The 22,487-nt window shown below is 39.9% G+C and overlaps 1 protein-coding gene across 1 annotated transcript in view; it reads left to right on the top strand.

Moving 5' to 3' along the window:
- The window catches only part of LOC134541768 (ABC transporter G family member 20-like), a 122,746-nt gene that overhangs the window by 9,192 nt on the left and 91,067 nt on the right, over positions 1 to 22,487 (top strand). Inside the window, exon 2 of the mRNA XM_063385431.1 lies at positions 11,926 to 12,022. The gene's annotated coding sequence lies outside the window, so the exon portion shown is untranslated. The remainder of the gene's footprint in view (positions 1 to 11,925; positions 12,023 to 22,487) is intronic.

Here is a 22,487-nt window from a genome sequence, read left to right as displayed (position 1 = left end):
ATTTTTTGTCACCATTATAATTTTCGTTACGGTCTACATCCTGAAAATCCGTAATGATTAAGCTAGAAAGTCAGGAAAAAAATTTAAAATAAATAAATATTTAATTAATTTTAATAAGAGAATTTCTGCAATTTCAAAAATTGTACACCATATTGGAAATCCATAATTATTTAGCTAGAAATTCGGGGAAAAATTAAATTTTATAAAAACATATTTTTAATATAATTTTATTAAATATTAATTTAAATACACTTAATTCAGAAGCTCGGAGTCTTCGGATCGAACCTGATGAGAGCAAACAAAATGGCGTCAGATCATTCCTCCACAAAAGCCACCGACAGACTGACCTCCCACCACTAATGCCAAGGTAGATGACGTCACGTCTGCTATCTTGTTTTCGTCTGCTGGAGACCGCCATCTTGAATCAGACATTTTGTTTTCGCTTGCTCTTGACGTTATCGCCATGTTAGTTTAATTTTTATCCGCTAGAGTGCAGTAATCATTTATTGCCAGGGCGTCCACCATCTTGTAAGCCATCTTGGGCACAATCTTGGAAATCTGTAATTAAACTAGAAATTCTGGAAAAATCTCAAAATTCACCAAAAAAATAATTTTTGAAGATAATGAATGGATTGATAAATTTATGTCCTTGGATCAATACTTGATCGATACAAAAATATTTTAGACAAAAAGTACTTATGCAATAAATCATGTTCAAGATCCTAAAAGAGGCTTAAGTTCCTCATCTACCAGTCTCCAATAAGTCGATAATCCCACAATCTTGTAATTTGTATTTATTTACCTAGAAATACCGAAAAATTCCAAATTTAATCAAAAATCACTTTTTAAAATAACAAACAAATCAATTATATCTAGGCTGGGTTAGATTCTCGATCAGTGTTTAGTGTAACTAAAGCTTAAAATAAAATTAAAGTGTGTTTCCTATTACATTTCGTGAAGGTTATTAATCATTATCTCTACAAAAATAACTCCATACAGGATACCTGTCAGACGAATTAAATAATTTGTTGCACTGTATAACACAGAAGTCTTTTTTCTATTATTAAATATATTCCAAATATTTCATGTACAATGCTATATATGCAGGCCAAGTCTCTTCTGACCATGAGACCTGGTCATGTACAATGTCGCGTATAGGCCAAACATCTTCGAATCATAAGAACTTTTTCGTCAACAAGCAGACAAGATAGAGTTTCAAACTGCCAGACCTTAAGTATCGATAAATCAATTACAAGCAATTAGACCAACGGAACATGTTTTACACTTACTAAAGGACCAAAGAATCCCTGAAAAATGTTTTATCAAGAACAAAAAGTTTTGAACCAGTAAATTTCAGGCCTACTAAGGATTTGACAACGCACATTTAACGAAACGACACACATTCAACAAAAGAAAAGAACAGATGATAAACACAATGGACAAACAGTACACTCACAATACACACAAAAACCCACACTGGACACACACTCGACACACAGAACACACACAGTACATGCAATGGACACACACAGAACACACACAGGACATGCAATGAACACACAGTACACACAATGAACACACAATTAACACACAGTACACACACAGGACACCCAATGGACACACATTACACACATAGGACACGCAAAGAACACACAGTACACACACAGTACATGCACACTGGACACACAGTAAACACACACTAGACACACATTACACATAGTACAAACAATAAACTCACAGTCACACACAGTACACACAGTACACACAGTACACACAGTACACATAGTACACATAGTACACATAGTAAACCTAATGGACACACATTACACACAGGCCACACTAGACACACAGTATTCACAGTACACACACACTGAACACACTACACTCAGGACAATCAATGAACACACATACACACACTCAATGATCCCGCACACAGAACACTGAATGAACACACAGGAAAACACATTTAACGAAAAGGACTCACATTTGGAAGCATAATCTACGATAAAGAAGCACAATCAAAGAAAAGGAAGCACTATCGGAAGCAATTCGACAAAGAAGCACAATCAACGAACATGTAATACACACAGGACATGTGTTTGACTAAAAGGAAGTACATATGGACAAAAATTCGATGTGGTGTGATACGATCTCGTCAAAGGAATAAGATCTCGCCAATATACGGTAGGCTTCAACTGCTCCAATGCTCCAAGTGCTTAAAAGCTCCAAGGCTTTAATTGCTCCCAGAGCTCAAATACTCCAAGACCTCCAAAGCTGTTATTGCTCCAATAGCTCCAAGTGCTAAAATTGCTCCAACAGCTACAACTGCTCTATCTGCTCCAAAGCTCCAAGTGCTTCAATGCTCTAATTGCTCCAATTACTCCAAAGCTCCAAGTGCTCCTACCTTCCAACAGTTTATAGAGTTTATAGAGTTCCAATGCTACAAGAGCTCCAAAGCTCAAATCGCTCAACAGCTTCATGTGCTCCAACAGCTCCAACAGCTCCAACTGCTCCAAGTGCTCCAAGTGCTTCAATTGGCCGTCAACTTCAAGAGCTTTAAGAGCTCCAAGTGCTCCAAGAGCCCCCCAAGATAAATACTGTTCTATTTATTGAGTATGCGCTTACCATTACAGTGCTTCGATTGGCTTTGAAAACTTTATGAACATTTTAGGTAGGTACGGAATCGTTTACAAATTAATAATATCATTTAATTTTAAATTTTTGTAAATGCAACCTCTGAGAGACTTCAATGGTGTATGTCCAGTCCTAGGCAAATATGTTATATTAACGTTCCACACGGTTAAACTTGACAACTTTTTGAGTTGCTGAACTCTCACAAAATAAAAAATGTATACATTTAAGATACATGTAAGATTCGCACTTCTATAACTCCCTCCTTGTTCTATGGCAGGCATGCAGTGAGCCTCGCACTGGATATGTACTCATCGTTGTGAAGTTTGACAGCGGGTTTGACACGTGTGTTTGTTCACCGATAATGAACCAAGGTTACATGTATGGAAGTGAGAGGAAATTTAATGTAAACATCTGATTGCAAGTAAAGTACAGTGATGTTTGATGATCGTGAAACAGTTTTTAACGACAGTGTCCGAGTGTGCCCTGCTAGCACTCGTCTCTCTGAGCACAGGGAAGAAAGGAGGAAGTGGATTGTTTTGAAGCGCAACGTGATGCCTCGCACTCTCTCTCCCGCCGCGGACCTCTGTAAACAAGAACTGGTCCGTGCCGCAGCGGGCATGTCGTGGCATGTCGTGGCATGGTGGGGCATGGCGGGGCATGGCCCGGAGCGCCACGGCCAAGGTCGACGACCCAGGTGTTGCAAGCACCGCCGTTAGGCGCACGTGTCCCGTGAGACAGCAGGAAGTACCGCTCATGTTTTGGCGGTACTTCCGTACGAGACTTCGCGGTCCCTGTGCTTTTTTTACTTTTATAGAGACCCTCCTACGGAAATTTTAAAATAAACTCACTCTATCAAATTTTTAAGCCAACCTGGAACTTAAATTAAACTGATGGATTTGCTAAATTAATCTTAACAAATGTTGATATTTCTTTCCTAAAAATTATCCTTGGATCATTTATATTTATAATAGATTCACTTGTAACTGAGTAAATATACGTGACAATCACACCTTATTTCATTTTTCATATACGAAATTATGAACTGAAATTTTTACTGACACGCACTTTAGTTTATGTACAACAAAATAATAATTTTCCTTATACCACTAAAGTTAATAATTTAATATAACTTTAGACAAACAAATAATATAAAAAATGAAAAATAAAAAAAACGGTGCAGGGCTCTGATTGTCGCGGGGCTCCTCTGATTGTCGCGGGGCTCTGATAGTCGTGGGACTCTGATAGTCGCGGGGCCCTGATAGTCGCGACCCTGATAATCGCGTGGTTCTAATAGTCGCGGGGCTGCTCTGATAGTCGCGGGGTTCTGATATACGCGGGGCTCTGATAGTCGCTGGACACTATTTGTCGTGGGACTTTGAAAATCGTAGGACACATTTAGTTGCTGAACTCTGAAAGTCACGGGGCTTTGATAGCAGTGGGACCTGATATCCGCATGGATTTTATAGTCGAGGTGTCCTGATAATCTATGATAATCGCAAAGCTCTAATAGTTGCGGGTGTCTGATAGCCACGGGGTGCTGATAGCTGCCAATATGTGATAGTCACAGGGCTCTGATATTCGCGGTACACTAGTAGTCATGTGTCACTGATAGACGCACGGCACTGATAACCGCTAGCACCTTGCGGGGACCTGATAGCCGCGAGGACCTGATAGTGGCGGAGCCGTGATAGCTGTTGGCCACGATAGCTACGCGACCTAAAAGACAAGTAGCCATGAGATTCGCGGATTTTTGTTAGAAGCGGGGCCCTGATAGCCGCGGGTCCCTGATAGTCACAGGTCTCTGTTAGTCACTAGGTCCTGAAATTCAAGGGGCCCTGATAGTCATTAGCCCTGGAGACGCAGTGCTCTGAGAGTCACAGGGCCCTGACAGTCTAGGGCCTGATAGACGCGGGGCCCCAATATTCGAAAGGCCGTGATAGTCAAATTATCCTGATAGTCAAGTGGACTTGATAGTCATGGGGCCCTTATATTCATGGGACCCTGATATTCACGAGGCTCTGATAGTCTCGGGTCCCTGATAGCTTTGAATATATATACTGTATAGAAGTCGCCAGCCCAGGTTAACATTTCTAATACGGTTTTGAGGTAGTTGGTTAATTCACCGCCGCAATCGCCACCATCTCTAGGCATCGACTTGTAGTGGTTCCTAGCGGACAAGTGTCGAACTCTTCAAACACCCCTTCCCCCCTCCCGTTGAACGAACTTGAGCTGCAGTGAATGATAGGTGGGGGGTGCGGGGAATGACAGCGGGCGACAGTGCTGCGCTCTAACGTGTTAATAACAACTAAGACGATACAGGGCGTTACGGCAGCGCACTGCAGCGGTGAAGTTCCCAAGCTGCTCATCATACGTTTCTGAAAAACGTAGAGTAAATCCTATCCATTCGCGACTTCTATACAGTATATATATTCAAAGCTGATAGTTAAAGGGTCCGGATGAACGTAGGGGAAAGCTATTCTCAGGACCTGGTAGACGCGGGGCACTACTTATAGTCAAGGGGCCCTAATAGTGACGGCGCTCTGATAGTCACTGAGTCCTATTAGTCTCAGGGCCCTTATAGTTAAAGGGGTTTGATGTACGTGGGGCAAAGCTATTTGCGGGGCCCTTATAGTCGTGGGACCCTAATAGGAAGAGGTTTCTTAGTCACGGGGCTCTAATATACACGGGGCACTAAATGGTTACTCTTATAAATTATTAAATGACACAGAAGTTTTTTAAAATATATCTTATGCTTAACAAAACAATCGGGCGCTAATGTGTTTACAAAATATTAACCTGTGATTATAATATGTATCTGAAATAGAGATTGAAAATAAATTTGCCACCAACTCGAGAATTATGATAAAACCCTTGATAATGTTAAATGGACTTACGAGTATGAAACACAGAAAAGTTACAATGGTTATAAAAAAAACAGTGAAGCAATTTTTCACTATTATCTCAATTACTAATGAAAATTTTAGACATTAGCATTACCATTTTAATTTTAACTCAGCATTTAAACATTTTCAACCAGGTAAACTCTTGAGTCACATACAAAAGAAAAATTCATGTAAATGGTATTTAATATTAATAGAAAATAATTAAGTGCAAATAGAAACATAGCTAAGCTCAATGCAGTATAACAGCGTAAGAAACTCTTATCATTAACAAGGTACTCTTATAGGTGTGTAGATTATTACAGAATATAATGCAGTTTTGTGTTAAGATCATCTAGAAAAAAGGAAGTTAGGAAATATGTTGTATCTGCAATAATATTGAAAATAGGTAGGATCATTATAGTTGGAATGCTAATTCCAATTGAGAAATTATAACCACACTTTTACACAATTCCTTTACCATAATTTTACATACAGTTTGGAGCTGGGAACATGCTTTCATCAAGCACATAAAAGGATATTAATGTAGCGTTTTCAATTCTACACCATTCAATGATCGTTGGACGATATCTACGATGCTAGTAGATCATTATTTTCGGGCAGGAGTTGCAAACTGTCTAAGAAGCGATGAATTGTCGAAGTCGTCACACACGAACGCTTAATATGTAGCTGTAGATAGTAATTGGAGAGCAGTAACACAACGTAGAGATTGTAGCTGCAGAAAGTCTTTGTAGAGCAGCAACGCAACACAGATATGGTAATTGCAGGCATTATTTGTAGTAGGGGAGACCGGGGTAAGTTGATACATTTTTTTATTTTTTATTTTTATAATTTTTTTTGTGAACACGAAAATTAGAAAAAAATATCAATGTACAAGCAGTTGTTACTTTACACATTTAGCATATTACAAATTATGAAATATGATAACAAACTTAGTAAAAATTCATTTAGTTCGCAAATGCGTAGTGTCTCAATTTGACCCACACTGGGGCAAGTTGATACTGTCATTGGGGCATATTGATACAACCACAGCCAACCTATTTAAATGATGATTCATGATTGTTCACATAACTATAAATGAAAAATTACTGTTCTGAATTTTTATAAATAATACAAATTTTACATGTTGGCAATGCGCTGCGAATTATTCGCCATATTTTTTGTTGCTCTCGAAAAAACATATTGACTAAGAAATAATTAATGATAATAAAATATTTATCAAAACATTTAATCACTTCACTGTCATTTAACTATTTTAACTCAATCACTTTCACTGTCTTCGGACAAAACACAAGTGTCCGATTGGCAATGAATGCATGTGTATTCCAGAATGTCCTTTCCACATTTAAGGTGAGCCTATTCTTTGCAGGAAATGCACTGAATCCATTCCTCGCCTTGTTGGGATGATGAATATAGTTAGAAGCAAATTAAACATAGGGCATCTTCATCATCTTCTGATTCTGTATTTGATGAACTATCATCTTCTTCGTCCCGGCGACTCAGAATTTTTTTCTGGTTTTCTTTGGATTCCTTTTTATACCTTTTTAAACTTTTTCCTGTTTTTTCGTCATGAAGGTTTTTATTTTGCTTTCTCATCAGGCTTTCTTTTCTCACTGATGCTCTTATTTCTTTTTCTCGCAGGTTTATTTCTTTTATCCGTGCTTCATTTTCCAGTCTCTCTTTCACTGGAGTGTCTGTAAGAATTGATTATGTCATTCGTCTTCTGTTTGTAGGCCTAGTCTGTTTTCGTTCACCAGCTCTGGGATATGGACGTACTACCTCGGGACTGACCACTGTACGAAGAATTTCTTGGTTAACACTGCTTGAGGATGGCGCAGTTTCAGTATTTTCTTCACTTAATTCAGGCCTCGTTGATGTAGATGGAGATTCAGGAGGAATCGATGTGTTGTTCCCAACTTCTGTAGGTCTTTCTTCTCTCAAAGGACGATCTGTCACCAACGATGGCAAAAAGTCTGCATATGTAAAAATATCTGGATTGTAAGGCATGATTCCAGTGCTTTGAAACCCTGATAATATATTTGTTTGAGTTAATGCATGGGATAAAGCACATGTGACAATGGAAGGAATGTCGTATATTGTTAACGTTTTCCCAGGGTTGCTAGTCATCCAGTTGTCAACTCCAGAAAAATAATATCTCTTAAATGGTCCAAAAACTGACTTGTCTAGTGGCTGAAGACGGTGAGATGTATGAGGCGGGAAAGACAAAAGAATTATGCCATTGTCTTTGCAGAATTTCAAGACAGGTAAAAACAAATGAGATTCATGATTGTCTAGTATAAGTAGACAAGGCTGCTCTTTGGTCGACTTGACATGGCTATGGAAGTGCTTGATGAAAAGTAAAAATGAAGGCCCGGTCATCCAGCCAGACGGATATGCCGTACCCACACAACCAGGAGGTCCGCCTTTGATGAAAGAGTCTTTAAAATGGACCCCGGGGAATATAAATAGTGGCGGAACTGAATTACCAACAGCATTTACAGCAACTGCCATGGTAACCGTGGTTCCCCTTTCAGCCGATGTCGCCTTTCCCACTTGGCGCATACTTTTCTCTGCAACAATTTTCGATGGTCGCTGCACAGTCTAGAGACCGGTTTCATCAGAATTCCATATGTCCTTAGGGGAAAGAGAATATTTATCTAATACAACCTTTAAGTTTGTGAAAAACATCCCAACATTGTGCTTGTTGAAGCTAGTGGCGCGGCTCAAACTTGTTGATTCAGGATATCTGATGGAAAGTATAGGATGCCTCTTCATATACCCGGTGAACCATTCTGCTGATGCAAGTTTCGATGCAGTCCAAGTCTCAGGAATTGCGACGTTGTTGGCCAAAGCTAAGTCATAAGCCAATACTCGCACATCTCTAGGAGTCAACCCATAATATATTTTTGAGCAGTGAAGAATATATTCTTTCAGCTGTAGTTCTAAATCTTTACTTAACACCTGCCTGTGTTTAGCATACCCCACTTCAACATCAGGTTGCAGTCCTTTTTTTCTTGCAATATCTCGACAGGGTCATTTTATCAATTCCATATTTTTTGCAGCTCCTCTTAGTGATGTTATCCCTGTTTCAATGTCTGCATAAGCCCTTTCAAACGTAGCTCGTGGTGTTTCACCCCGACAGGTTTTCTTGACATACCTCCGAACCATATTCTGTAAACAGACAATAACAAACACTGCTTGAAAATAAATAATGTTATGCAAGTAAAAAAAAAACCTTAAATATCTTTGCAAAGTCAGCTGATCCTCCCCAGTTCTTCATCAGCTAAACTATGTATATATACAGATGCAAATATGTAAGTGATGTTTTTTTAGAAAGAGAGTAGGCCTGGCTATATATTAAAAGCAATACGGTACCTAATGATACCTAATCATACACTAACTAGCCAAAAAATGTTGATATAATTCCAGACACTGTGTTGAGTGAGCCATCAGATGCGTTTCCTCATACATGCGCGTAGTTTTATCTTTACTCTACAGATGGCATGCAAAGTACTAATATTTTCTTAGGCTAGAACGATAGCTATGAGCTTCATCTGCTGTACACGAAACTGTCGCTATTTATTTGTTTACACAATGAAACAAAAGCATCTTTATTTATAAAGTATAACAGCTGTTATTTATATCTTTTCGAAATAAAAAGATCTAGTAAGCTTAATCAGAAACGTCAAGTGTAGTGTCATTACGGAAACGTTACAAAAACTATAGGTAATTTATTTCGGAAAAAAACAAGCGGGGCAAGTTGATACACCGTATCAATTTGCCCTTTTTCAAATGTATCAACTTGCCCCATACGACGCCATTCCATTTCAACACCGGTACATGGAAAGAGAGGACCCACTAAACAATTATCAATAATGGAATCAACTTACCTTTTAGAGGCTAAACGACATATGAATCAAGACAGAAATAAAAGTGTTTATCCGTGCACGTTATGTAACTTCAAACAACAACCATAAAATTTACTTTTCACTTTAAAAAACAACTTTCTTGAATAACTTTTATACCGTTACACCCATACCACCATGCGTACGCTCGGACTGAAGGCTCCACGGGATGAGTATCCCCTTCCAAGGAGACTCATGTGCGCATGCGCGTTTCCGCTCAGCAACAGCTGTACCAACGTGCCCCTGTCTCAATTTACCCCGGTCTCCCCTACAGCTGCACGACGAAAATATTGTAGACGACAGCAATTTAAACCCATGTTGTACACCATTTGTTCGTAGAAGAATATATGTCTATAAAGTTGTTTATATTAATTATTCTCGAAGTTGTATTAATTCTTCTTAATATAATATTGATTATAACATCATTAAACAGTAACTACTTTATATAACTTTATAAATTCAAATATTTTGGTGTGGTATCACTTCAAATTGAATATGAACTTTCTTTCAAAACATCAGAACGTTTCAATTAGGAAGTCATCTAGCACCTCAAAAAGTTCTTAAAAAACAAATGTTTTTTTTTTCATATAGTAAATATTGAATTTTTAAAGACATTGCACAAAATGTTTATTCCTTTTTTTTTCCCCACGGATATGACTACAACTATTGCATAGAGTAGGATGATTAGTAAAAACTCTACCAAAATGAAGTGTTACTCTACGATTTGACATAAACTAAATATATTCAAATTTTTTGGAATGTAACTCCATAGCACTGGAAGTTTTGGGGCTCTGATAGTCACAAAGCCCTGTTACTCTAGAATCCCTGATAGTCACAATGCCCTGATAGTCACGAAGCCCTGATAGTCGAGCGGCCCTGTTAGTCACGGGGCCCTGATAGCTAAGGGAACCCTTTAAATCGTGGGGCCTATTAGTCACACGTTTATATTAGTCGCAGGGCCCTGGTAGTCACAGGACACTGATAGTCACTGAGCCCTGAAAGTCACGGGGTTCTGATAGTCCGGGACAAGGTTCTGGGATCATCCTTGTCTGCAGAGTGACTGCAGGGGCTAATACTAGTGACACAGTATTTACTCATGTCACCTAGAAAATGAACGTTTGCATAGACCTGTGCTCCACTACTCCAGGACGGCTATGAAATCACATTCGGTGAACACTAAGCTACTCAAACCTTTGACGTAGGCCTACAGAAGGACGTAATCCCGTGATATAGGTCAACCGTGCAGAGTCGAGACCATCTTCCTCTGGGTTGTGAGCTCAGTGTCACACCACTCACTGCCTCGTTCCAGCCCTGAACATGTTAGCAAGGGCAGAAGTCGATGTTTGGACAATAACGTCAGGCAGGATTGTAAAAACTTTGTTCTAACATCAAAGTTGGGTCTATGATGTGTATGCTAGTATGGGTGGTTCTATATGGCTGCTAGTGTGGGTGGTTCTGTGTGGCTGCTAGTGTGGGTGGCTCTATGTTACTGCTAGTGTGGGTGGTTCTGTGTGTCTGCTAGTGTGTGTGATTCCGTGTGGCTGCTAGTGTGTGCGATTCCGTGTGGCTGCTAGTGTGGGTGGTTCTGTGTGGCAGCTAGCGTGGGTGGTTCTGTGTGGTTTCTAGTGTGGGTGGTTCTGTGTGGCTACTAGTATGGGTGGTTCTGTGTGGCTGCTAGTGTGGGTGGTTCTGTTTTGCTGCTAGTGTTGGGGTTGTTCTGTGTGGCAGATAGCGTGGGTGGTTCTGTGTGGTTTCTAGTGTGGGTGGTTCTGTGTGGCTGCTAGTATGGGTGGTTATGTGTGGCTGTTAGTTTGGGTGATTCCGTGTGGCTGCTAGTGTGGGTGGTTCTGTGTGGCTGCTAGTGTGGATGGTTCTGTGGAAGGCTTGTCAGACTACTGGCTACAATTATCCAGAGCAATTACTGAATAAAATTCTTATAGAAGCTGAAGAGCTTGGCCAATGACTAGCTTGGGATCATATTTAACTTTTAAGCGAGCCATTTGTTTTCAAATATCGTAATAGTATATCTTGTAGAAAAAATAAGAACCATTTGAGAAATATATTACAAGGTTGTATGGTGCAACTAGTTAAAACTAACTAAATAATATTTAGGCTACTTTGGGGGAACAGGTATCAGATGATAGGCTTTTCTAAAAATTCTTTATTCACCTGCGTACTTCTAGGATCACAAAGCATATCACAGGGGCCAACCGATACTCGGTGACACAACGCAGGTAGAGGGATGAAATATGTGTCCTGTACGAATGTCCTTTTTGTGATGTGTCCCGTGTGCATTTCTTGTTTGTGAAGAATTATCTCGTACACATTTCCTGATTATGATGACGTGTCCTGTACGTATGCTCGGGTTTGTTATGAATGGGCCTATGCGCAGCTCATGGATGTGATTATGTCTTGTACACATTACCTGGTTATGATGGCGTGTCCTGTATGCATGTCCTGAATGTGATTACATGTTTTGTGCGCAGGTCCTGTTTGATCAACGGAGATGAAGGGAACCGATTGATTTGAAAGCATCGCTATACAGGAGTTGTTCCACCAGTGTTCTGCTACTTCCACGGACCGGTATGTACAACCTGGCTATCTAATATATGTTTGATAGCTCGTCTTTCCTTTATGTATGATACGTTTGATTAACATTATTCTTTCATCCTCTTGTGTCGTAGACGTCCTGCTTGTTTAACACATGTCGCCTAACAGCCGAGGGCTATCCTTATGTCTATGTAGATGGTTTCTGGGCCTGCCTAGCTATGTTATATACAGACTTAATATTAAGGGAGTTAATTATACTGCCAATTGCTTTAAAGACTGGACAATATCCAAACAGAGCACATGGTGCATACTATTATTTCCATAATGACTGAAAACCAGTATGATAAGGCGTGTAAACGTAATCCTAAGATGCCCTTAGAACATCTCCCACACATGTTCGCGAGGGCTGCACCTTTTGTCAAACTGTAACTCGGCATTCTTGTTGTCGGAAGTAGTACTCCTCGAGTTACTACAGCTAAATGTCCTACTGGAGGACGTAAGTACGACCTCTGCACCGAGGGCTTTACCCTCTGCAGCCCTCTGGGGGCTTGGGTGGGGGTGAGCGGAATGGAGGGGGGAGGGGGGGCAGAATGTTCGTGTGGGCGGCGATCACGAATTTGAATATCGGGTTTGAAGAGTATCATTTTGAATTACGCTTTGCCCGAACTCAAGCATGTGATAGAAAAAAAGAGCTACAGGGTTTTGTCCATAAAGTAATGAGACTAGGTCTGGTAAAAAGAATTCATTGATCTGATCAATACACATTGTAAAAATTCTTCAAAATAGTCTCCTTGAACTTCGATACACTGTTGCCAACATGATTCCCAGCTACAAAGGTTCCCAGGAAGTCAGCTGCCGTAACCTCTTTCAGAGACTCTGTGACAGCCTGTTTGATGGCAGAAACATCTTCATGATTCTCTTGAGCTTTGGGAACAGTAGAATGCCTTGCGGGCTCACATCCAGGCTGTATGGGGTCTGCCACAAGGTTGCAATCCCTATCCGGACCAGGTAGGCGCTCACAATGAAGGCGGTGTGGGTTGGAGCGTGGTCATGGTGGAGCTTCGAGCAATCTGCCATCTCCGGTCGTTTCCATTAGACGGCTCTGTGCAGGCACGCAAGGACTTCTTTGTAGAAAACGGTGTTGACGGTTTGTCCCGAAGGTACACATTCTTTGTGGACTATCCCACGCTTGTCAAAAAAATTAACATTGTCTTTACCTTGGAATTCGACATTCTCACTTTCTTGGGGAGCGGGGAGTTCGAGGGGTGCCACTCCTAACTTTGGTGCTTGGTTTAGGAGTCATACTGCAACACCCATGATTCATCGCCTGTTATTACATTGTCTAGAAAGTCCGGTTTACTTTCTTACTGCTCCAACATCTCACGGGAAACATCAACTCATCGTTGTTTTTGTTCATGACTCAACACTTTCGGCACCAATTTCGCACAAATCTTCCACATGTTCAAATTTTTAGAAATAATTTTGTGAACTGTTGTATTGCATATGTTTAGGTCTTCGGCGATTTATCTTACACTCAAACGACGATCGGAGTTCAGGAGATTTGGCCTCATTTTCGTCCAAACCACTCGTTGAAGGGCGTCCAGATCGCTCCCTGTCTCCAACTGTCTCCCGTCCATTCTTGAACTCACTGAACCAACGGGAAACCTGCGCCGTTTTCAGGGCGTCGTCTTTGTAAGTCGCCTTAACCAAGGCAAGCGTCTCAGAAGCGATTTCGCTCAGGCGAAAGCAAAATTTAATGGCGTAGTGCTGCTCTAGTGAACGCTCCATTTTGGACGTCTGCGGCCATGACAGAAACTCAAATACAGCTTGTGCGCCACACGTGATATCCTAACTGCATCAGAGCTCAGACGCAACTGCCACCAGGTCCGTGGCTTAGTTTACACCCTCCATTACTTATCCATGGACCATGGGCAGCCCTCCGGGTGACTGAGCTCTGGGGAGCGGCCAGTCTCATTACGTTAACGACAAACCCTATATATTGCTATTTTAATTCTGAATTGGTAAAGCAAAACGTGAAACGTGTTATGTACTATGCAAGAAAATGTAAAAAAAACGTTATAAAATATTTTAGAGTATAATGCTTTTTTTTAACACCTTACAATTAACATTTAACGCATAATAAATTACACATAAATTTTAACTTACAGATACGTAATTCAATCAAAATGAAGCCCTTTTCTAATACTAATGTGTTCGGGCGGTAATATTTATTACCCTTCTTAATTTCTATACAGTTAAATTTGCCCTATAAACTCACTACAGCTTTGGGCGCAGAAGTTACAACAGTTACAGCCTACCTGACATACCACAAAAGATTTAGTTCCAAGTTGAGTTTGGAAAATTCGTACAAAACATCTTAATATTCGCCTCAATTCACTCTAGGACTGCATTGCCATTCTGCATTCCTACATTACAATGATGTCGTATGAGAGAGCTGGGGAACTAACAATATTCGCTGGAATGTTTATTCAATTTAATAAGCGTCTAAAAGTGGTAGAGGGAAATGTAAATAATTCGTACAAAGAGTATCACACAATTTTCATCTAAATTGCAATTGGTGTACTGCACAGCTCTGAAAATATTACGAAGCCTTATAATTCCAGTTATAATTGAACCTAAATGTGGCGGGGGTGGAGCCACTACGGCTGGAAGGTCCGGAACTGCGCCTTCCGAACCGCACATCCGAAGTGAAGCTACGCAAGCAGGCGTTGCCGTAAGCAACACTTCAACTCGTAGACAATTTTGGGGATTACTTGTTCCTGAAATTATCAAATTTTCTTTATTTTACAACTATTGTAACATCCTTGCTGATCAAAAAAAAAATAATTTGAATTTCACATCCGAAAAATGTCCCTGTCTGTGATGGCCACAGTTGACCTCGACTTTGCGTGACTTGCCCCAGTGGAACTACAGCCTCCCAGGAAGTCGAGGTAGCCTCGTGTCACGGCCCGAGATCGCTCTGTGCTCGGGACACGTGGGTCATAACCCGCTTCTTAACCCGCGGCTTCGCTCGCAAAATTTAGGGTTTGCGGTTTTTACGATTGTAATAAAAGTATGTCGTTGGCTTACTTCTAAAACCTCATAAGTCCAGATGTTACCAGTTTTATATTCCGGATGTGTTTGGTGTATTTTTTCATTTTTTCATAGTGCATATGCTCTTAAAACCTCGTAAGTCAACTCTACTTAGTCTCTTCTCTATTCACAAATTATAAAACCTCGTATCTTTGTCAGTCGAAACCGTGCTCCAAAAGCTCATAAATTCTCCTGTAAAATTGACTGAAATGGAGTTACGAGGTTATAGAAGTAAGCCGACGATGTGGTCTATTCCAAACATTTTTTTACAAAAAAAAACTTGAATTGTTAGGTGTCTAAAATATTTAATTTATAATAAAACAGTTTAAGGTTTAATAAAGTCGTTATGCGTAAGCCTTTTTTAATTTTTAAAATAAAAATGTATCTTATTTGTTAACAAGGTTTTTTACCCGTGACTTGTATGCGTAGATCCAGCAGGGAATGAATATATAAGAAAATGAATTTTAAAAAAGATAGCTGAATATGATTTGTACTAGGGTTTTTGCGCTTCATTGACATGGCACTGTCGCAAAATTTATATAGTTTCTTGACTCTAATCATTTAATGCTGTATATTTGTGTAGACAACATAGGCCTATAGCTTATTATTTTCCGCCACTATGTATAGGTTTTGGTCACTCAATACTCTTGAACCACCAACATAGAGCTGACCATGCGAGAAGCTTAGAGTGCCCAAATGATTTCCTGCCACTTAATGTTTGGCGCTAGGACCTATTATTTTTTAAATTGTAAATGCTAACTTTAGCGGGAATTACAGCATCTTAAATTGTAATGGCATATTATTGGGACTTATTGGGATGCGTGGAATCAACCACCTAGTTTGACTCATCTGACACATAAGTCCGGTATATGGCTATTCTTGAGAACTCGATTGCATCTTTATTACATTTAACGACGGCTTCAATGAGAGTTGTACCATTGACGTAGACCTCGATGGCAGCGACTGCAATGGCGACGAAGAACTTGATGGAATTTGTATAATCGCCACCGATAAAATTAGAGAGGACTTCAACAGGTGTGATTCTACCAGCAGAAGAGACTTTAATGTATGCAGTGCTGGTGCAGAGGAAACCTCGAATAATGACTTTTCGTCAGCGAATGAGACTTCAAAGGTTGGTGATTCGCCAAAAACTAATGAGCATCTATGCCGTTGGCATCTATGTGACAAGATATTATCGAACAACAGTAATGCTCGTCGACACGAGAAGAGAGAATGTGTTAAAAATCCTAATCGCAAATGATTGGCTGTGATAAATGAATTCCATAAGCAGTTAGCCAGAAAAGAAAATATGAAAACGTACTTGAAGACATGCAGAGTTCGTGTTGCATGGCAGAAAGTACGTTTCACTGCAACAACGATGCATCGATGTACATAAGCGTACGCCGGGTATTGGTACAACTGCAGTAACATCAGCATCTGGTTCGGGTCTGAAAGGTTCTTCTTTGACGACTAGACTTCCTTGCGGCTACTGCGATATGTCGTACGCATTTTCCCATGTCGCACGAAGACATGAGAGAAGTAAATGTACGAAGAATCCACCTCGTATGAAGTTTCGCTGCGATAAGGGCCATGTTTGGTTTACACGTACTGCCAGTTGGAGACGACACGCGAAAAACTGTAAGGGCGAAGTCCTTGTGCCTATTTTGAAGTACCTGCAGACATTTCAACTCCTCGGTTTCAGTTGGAGACTCGTATGTGTACAAAAACACAAGCAGATGGACAGGCTTGTGATGTGATAATCTAAGATTGCTGCCTCCAACAGACGGAAACCAGGTAGCGTCCGTAACGTCATACTAGCTGCCATAATATATACAACGGTATTATTGGTGGCAGGTCAGTCTGCCGGTGGCTTCAATGGAGGAAGGATCCATTGCAATTTTTATTTTTTACTCGCCGGGTTTTAACCGAGGACTCTGAGATCTATTACGTATGTTTTAAATTAAACATTTTAAAAATATTATTTAAATATTTTTTTATTAATTTATTTTTTATTTAATTTTGTATAGTAATTTTAAAGATAGTAATTTTAAAGGATAGTTATTTTAAAGATGGCAGACTTCGTGTTATAATTTCAAAATGGTGAAATGTTCTTTAATAATCTTTTTATATATTTTTCATAAATTTCAAAATTTTTCCTAATTTGATTTTCAGATGGCGCCTGTAAATTAATTGCAACGATGATATCACAATTCAAAATGGTGTTGTCTCCAGAAGACGACATGTCTGACTTGTCCTCAGCGGCTTAGGGCGACTAGTCGACGGGGAATGTAAGCTGCTTTGGAGAGTTTCTTTTCTTAAGGCAAAAGTATTTTGAGTTATTTTTTATTCCAAATGTTTTAATTTGTTATGGATTTTTCCCTTCAGAAGAATTTTTGATTTTTTCAAATTTGTTTAGATTTTTGGCGGAATTTTTTCCTTAAAAATTGGAAATTTTGGCAAATTCTAGCAAATTTTGAGTAATGTTTCGGCAATGTTTAGCAAAATTTGAAGGTATGGTCAAGTCAATGTCATCAAAAATGGCCGCCGGGACGTCACAACCCAAAATGGTTGAGCTGCCCAGCTCTAAACGCAGGACCTACTATTAGATCCAACAAAATGTCAAATATCTTCGACGAAATGTTTGTTCAACACAATTTTCCCCCTAATCTTTCAACACTTTCAAGGGCCTCCCACCATTGTAGCTAGGGTTAGAAAATATCATTTACATTTTTAATTTGCTTATGAGACCAATATATCTGTTTCATTAAAATCAAGCTTCTTCAATAAATGGTACAAGGTGAGATAATATGTACAAAAGTTTTTCAAAGTATAATCATAAGCTTTTAAACACATTATGTTTCATCAAAAGCGTTCCAGAAGTTTTACCGAGATGTTTTAACAAACAGACAAACAGATACACTTCTGTTGCAGTTTTATAATACATAGCTTGACTAAATATCTGGTATTTTATGTTTCGTCCGAAAAATTTCCCAACAAATATTCACTAGCATTGTCTAACAAAGTTAAAAATACACGCAGGTTATTATAACTAGTTTCACTGCTAGAAAATAACGTTTGTTAAATATCTGGTGTAAATTTTTGTAGCCGTGAGCCGGCATCCCGACGTAATGACTTGGATTTTGAAGTGCCCGCCGCGGGATTGCTGATTTCCCCTCCTCTAGGTCCTATTTTTAGTTGGACCTGTCCACGCTGCGCATGCGCCGACGTCATGTCGAGGCTATATAAAGACGTAAATTTAGTTAACTCCTTCTTCTTCGGCGTACTTTCGAATTGATATGTTGTAGATCAACCTGGTCGCTAGTACAGGCGGGTACGTGGGCAGCACTCAGCGTAAGTAATAATCGTTAGGAATGGTACTTATAATTTTTTATATCTAGTCAATTTGTTTCGGCTCGCCCTTTGAAATTGATTTAATGATGAGTTTAGTAGAGTAGTAGGCTGGTTTCAGCCGCACGGCAAGCGCAAGATAGCCACTGGACTATACAATGACCAGATCTAGCTCTAGCTCTAGCGATGACAAGTCACCAAGAGGACGAGTCTCGGCGGTGGCCCAGGTGAGGAGTGAAGGGAAGGCGTATCTCCGGCTGTCGCAACAGCAACAGGCCAGGCTCTCTCCACTGGTGTCCGCCGGGCGGCAGGAATGTAGTCCTGGCCACTCGGTGCTCGCGAGAGCCAGGCGCAGACATTACTGCTCCCGGAGTGTCGGGCACTACCGCTCCTAGTAGCAGGTGTTCAAAACAAACATGGCGGATCGGCCTCCAATAGGTGCTGCTGTTATTCCTTCATATTAAAAAAAAATTCGGCACTAATACAAATTTCGTCGTGGTCTTCCTGGCAAAATACCGAAAAAAATATAATGCAGTCCATCCACTAACTTTAAAATAAAAAAAAATATTTTATGTTGACACTTTTTTTTTCCCTTCCTTTCATTTAATTCCACAGCATAGCCACAGCAACGCAAAGCAGGGTATTAAATTGAATGATGTGTTTCTTCGGTGTATCTATGTTCGCAAGAATACTTTGATTTACTTTCCTATTCATTTTATGTCAGACAGCCACAGCGAAGCTTGGCCGGGTTGAGCTAGTCTCATCATATTTTACAATCAAGTATTAATCGTATAGCGAACAGTAAGACAGTATAGTTTACTAAAAAAAATCTATCCATTTATACTCTACAAATCGTGCAAAATATCCAGGTAATAATATAAAATAATTCAGTTTGGACCTGAGAGGTTGTTATTAAAAGAAAAGACGACCAAACCCGGCCAACGGCGAGTATTATAGAATGTTTATAGTACTGCTACAGTGGAGAAAACAGGTCCATAAAGGATAGCCCAATTAATTTGAGTTTCATTTCTTAGCTAATATTTACAGCGTTGGTTAAATTACAACATTAAATGTCTGTCCACAAATTTCATGAAGTTCAAAATTTACTTTCCCACCGGAGATCGACTCGACAGTGGCTCTCCCTACTGCTGGTCTCTTACAGCGCATCTCTGTCCCAACGCACTGCCAAGCACGGCTCAGTCGCTCGTCGCACACAGCACAGTCCCATATGCTTCGGACTCCGATGAACCAATCCTCGCACACGAAGTCCGTCGCCCGTCGTCCACTTTCGCTCGCTGGAGGTCCACTCGCCCTCTTCACTTCGCTGTCCCCGCAGGACAACATACTCGTCTGTACACCCCTCAGACCGCGCTCTGGGAACGTCTCGCAGCTCTTCGAGGTCGACATGCCATCCGAAGCTCAAGAACAATGGCGTCATAGTTACGCCACATCACGCAGATGGGGTTGTGGAAACGTGCCGAACCTACAGGGGAGGCAGAAGGGCACCGCGCTAATTGGATATCCGTGCCGACAAGAGACGGGCGACGCGCCAATGGCTGTCTGGTCAGCCTGTCGCTAGGCGCGTCCGTACAGGATACATACATTTGTTTATTGTGCGCACGAGGCCATTATTGACTTACGATTGACCAGCACAACTGTCAAATTAGACTTCTAATAAACATAACCACATATGTTCGCAGGCTTTCTCAAGTAGCTTGGCTTCTGGGTTTTAGCCGTGTCCTTGGCAAATAATTCACCGATGTTTCGGTCTACATTGGCGACTGCAATTTCGACCGGAACATCGGTGAATTATTTGCCAAGAACACGGCTACAACCCAGAAGCCAAGCTACTTCAAAATCACATAGTTTTTGTTTTGATGGTAGACCAAATGACACATATGTTTTGTTGAAATTTGTAAATTTCGAGTACGTAGTAATTTGACACAGAATATAAAACTTATAATGGAATATCAAACACTTGCTGACGTGATATAACTGCACCGACTGCATCTTCCCTCGACACGTGTTCCGACAGTCCTGCTGGCAAACAGCTGCTCAGTGCTGGCCTGGAAACACTCCCACTGCGCAGTCTCGACTCTCGACCGCGGGCAGCGGCAGGCGAGACAGTTTTTGCGCGCATTCCTGTTCCCCGAACACTCTTTCTCCGCGCACTCTCTCCGCCGACGCGGAACTCTCTCGGCCTCGTGAAAGTTATCCGCCCCCCCTTCCCCCCCTCCTACAACACCGCCCGACTGTTACGCCGCCTGTACCAGTCTCTCGGGCCATAAAGAAACTCAATGCTAGAACTAACGCTTTTATTTTCTCTGGAAATCAGAGAACTATGCTATTCTGTCGGCAACCTAACAGCCTAAAAGTCGTTAACTTTTCGACCGAAAATGTTGGCTACCCTAATTTTTTTTTGTCGTTCGTTGTTGCTGATATTCACCATAAACAACGAAAACACTATTTTAAAGTGTTCTATTCTATTGTTTTAAAAATCTTTAAAACCTGCATAGCTGCAAAGTATGAGTGTAGAAAATCTTAACTTCAGTTTCAATTTTTTAAATTCACACGTGCCCACGTGCACACGTCTGCACATGTGCACGTGGCAGCCATGCTTATTGCATTGCTACAAAGATAATTCTATATTGCCCAAAATGTTTTCCAACGTAAAAATGTTTACACTTATACGCATACGCCACTTCGTTAATACACGATTCCATAAATTCTGAACTAATAATGTCTGTAAAATTACATTATTATTTAAGTTACTATTTTTAAGTAATTTGTATGTTTATTTTTATATTTAAAACTTAATTTTTGATGTTGGCATTTCTCAACCGCGAGGTTTTAAATAGACATATTCCGTCTGCACATCCCAGGCTCCGTTCACAGAGATACACGGTTTATAATTTAGTCAATTTTTTGAAGTCCTTTAAAAATTTTATTTTGTAAAGGTAATTTGGAATGATAATTTGAAAAAAAAACCCTTGTATTTCATAAAGAGCTTCATCTGATAATATCCAATTCTTTCTACTATGAAACATAACTAAAATACGCCGTCTTGATTGCAATAATTTTCGTCATCAACTTGTGTATAGCCTATAATTTAATATTAAATATTTGGATTCGGTTTGACCATATCATTTACTCAATGAAATGTCTTGTTGGTAACAGTGACCGATTTCTACAAATAGTTTCTCCTTTGTTTGGAATTTATGTATATATTTTTTTCAACTGTAATAAGACTGTCCAAATACACTATTTTACGGCCTTAGAGAAAAAAAAAAAACAAAAAACAAAAAATATATAAACTAAAAAAATAAAACATTTTAGATTTATTATTTTTGGTATGAAAAAAAATTAAAAAGGTAGCATGCTGGGTCTAATCACTCTAGCAACAGTGGGCGCCATCAGCTCTGTACTGCAGTCTGAGACACGCTATAGTGTCGTCACTAGCATAGGCGTGCGCAGGACTTCATTATTGGTGGTGCCAGATTACACAACAGCCCTGTCAATCACGGACCCCGAGCATAAAGTGGGGGGTCCGGGGGTCCTCCCCCGTAAAAATTTGGTTTTGAAAGCGCAAAATGGTGGTATTTAAGGTGTTTCCGAACAAAAACATTAAATAAATACACAGAAGTAAAAATTTTAACATTTTTTATGACAAATAATGGCTTTGAACGTTATAATCATCAGGAAAACTACTTAACTATTTACAGTTTTAAGCTTTGTTGAGCCATAAAGTAAATTGCACAAATTGTTTGCACGGAATTCATGCTGGTGGCTTTGAAAAACCGTACTTACATGTTTTCTGAAGACGCCAAATAAATGCTAGAAAAAACATTCTCAAATGTTAAGTTTTAAAATCAACAATCAAGGGAGTTTTTGTAACATACCTTAAATATTTAAAATATTAAAATAATAAAAATACACAAATAAGAGTGGGCAAAAGTTTTAACTTTTGGAATACAACAAAAATGTTTTGTCGGCGACTGCATATAAGTCATCGAGTAAGCCTATCCTTTTAACTAACTAAACTCTCTCTTTTTTTAAA

Source organism: Bacillus rossius (genome assembly GCF_032445375.1).
Source record: "Bacillus rossius redtenbacheri isolate Brsri chromosome 4 unlocalized genomic scaffold, Brsri_v3 Brsri_v3_scf4_2, whole genome shotgun sequence".
Classification (NCBI taxonomy): Eukaryota; Metazoa; Arthropoda; class Insecta; order Phasmatodea; family Bacillidae; genus Bacillus; species Bacillus rossius.
Note: the sequence above shows the minus strand (reverse complement) of the source record. Positions and strands in the feature narration are given on the sequence as shown.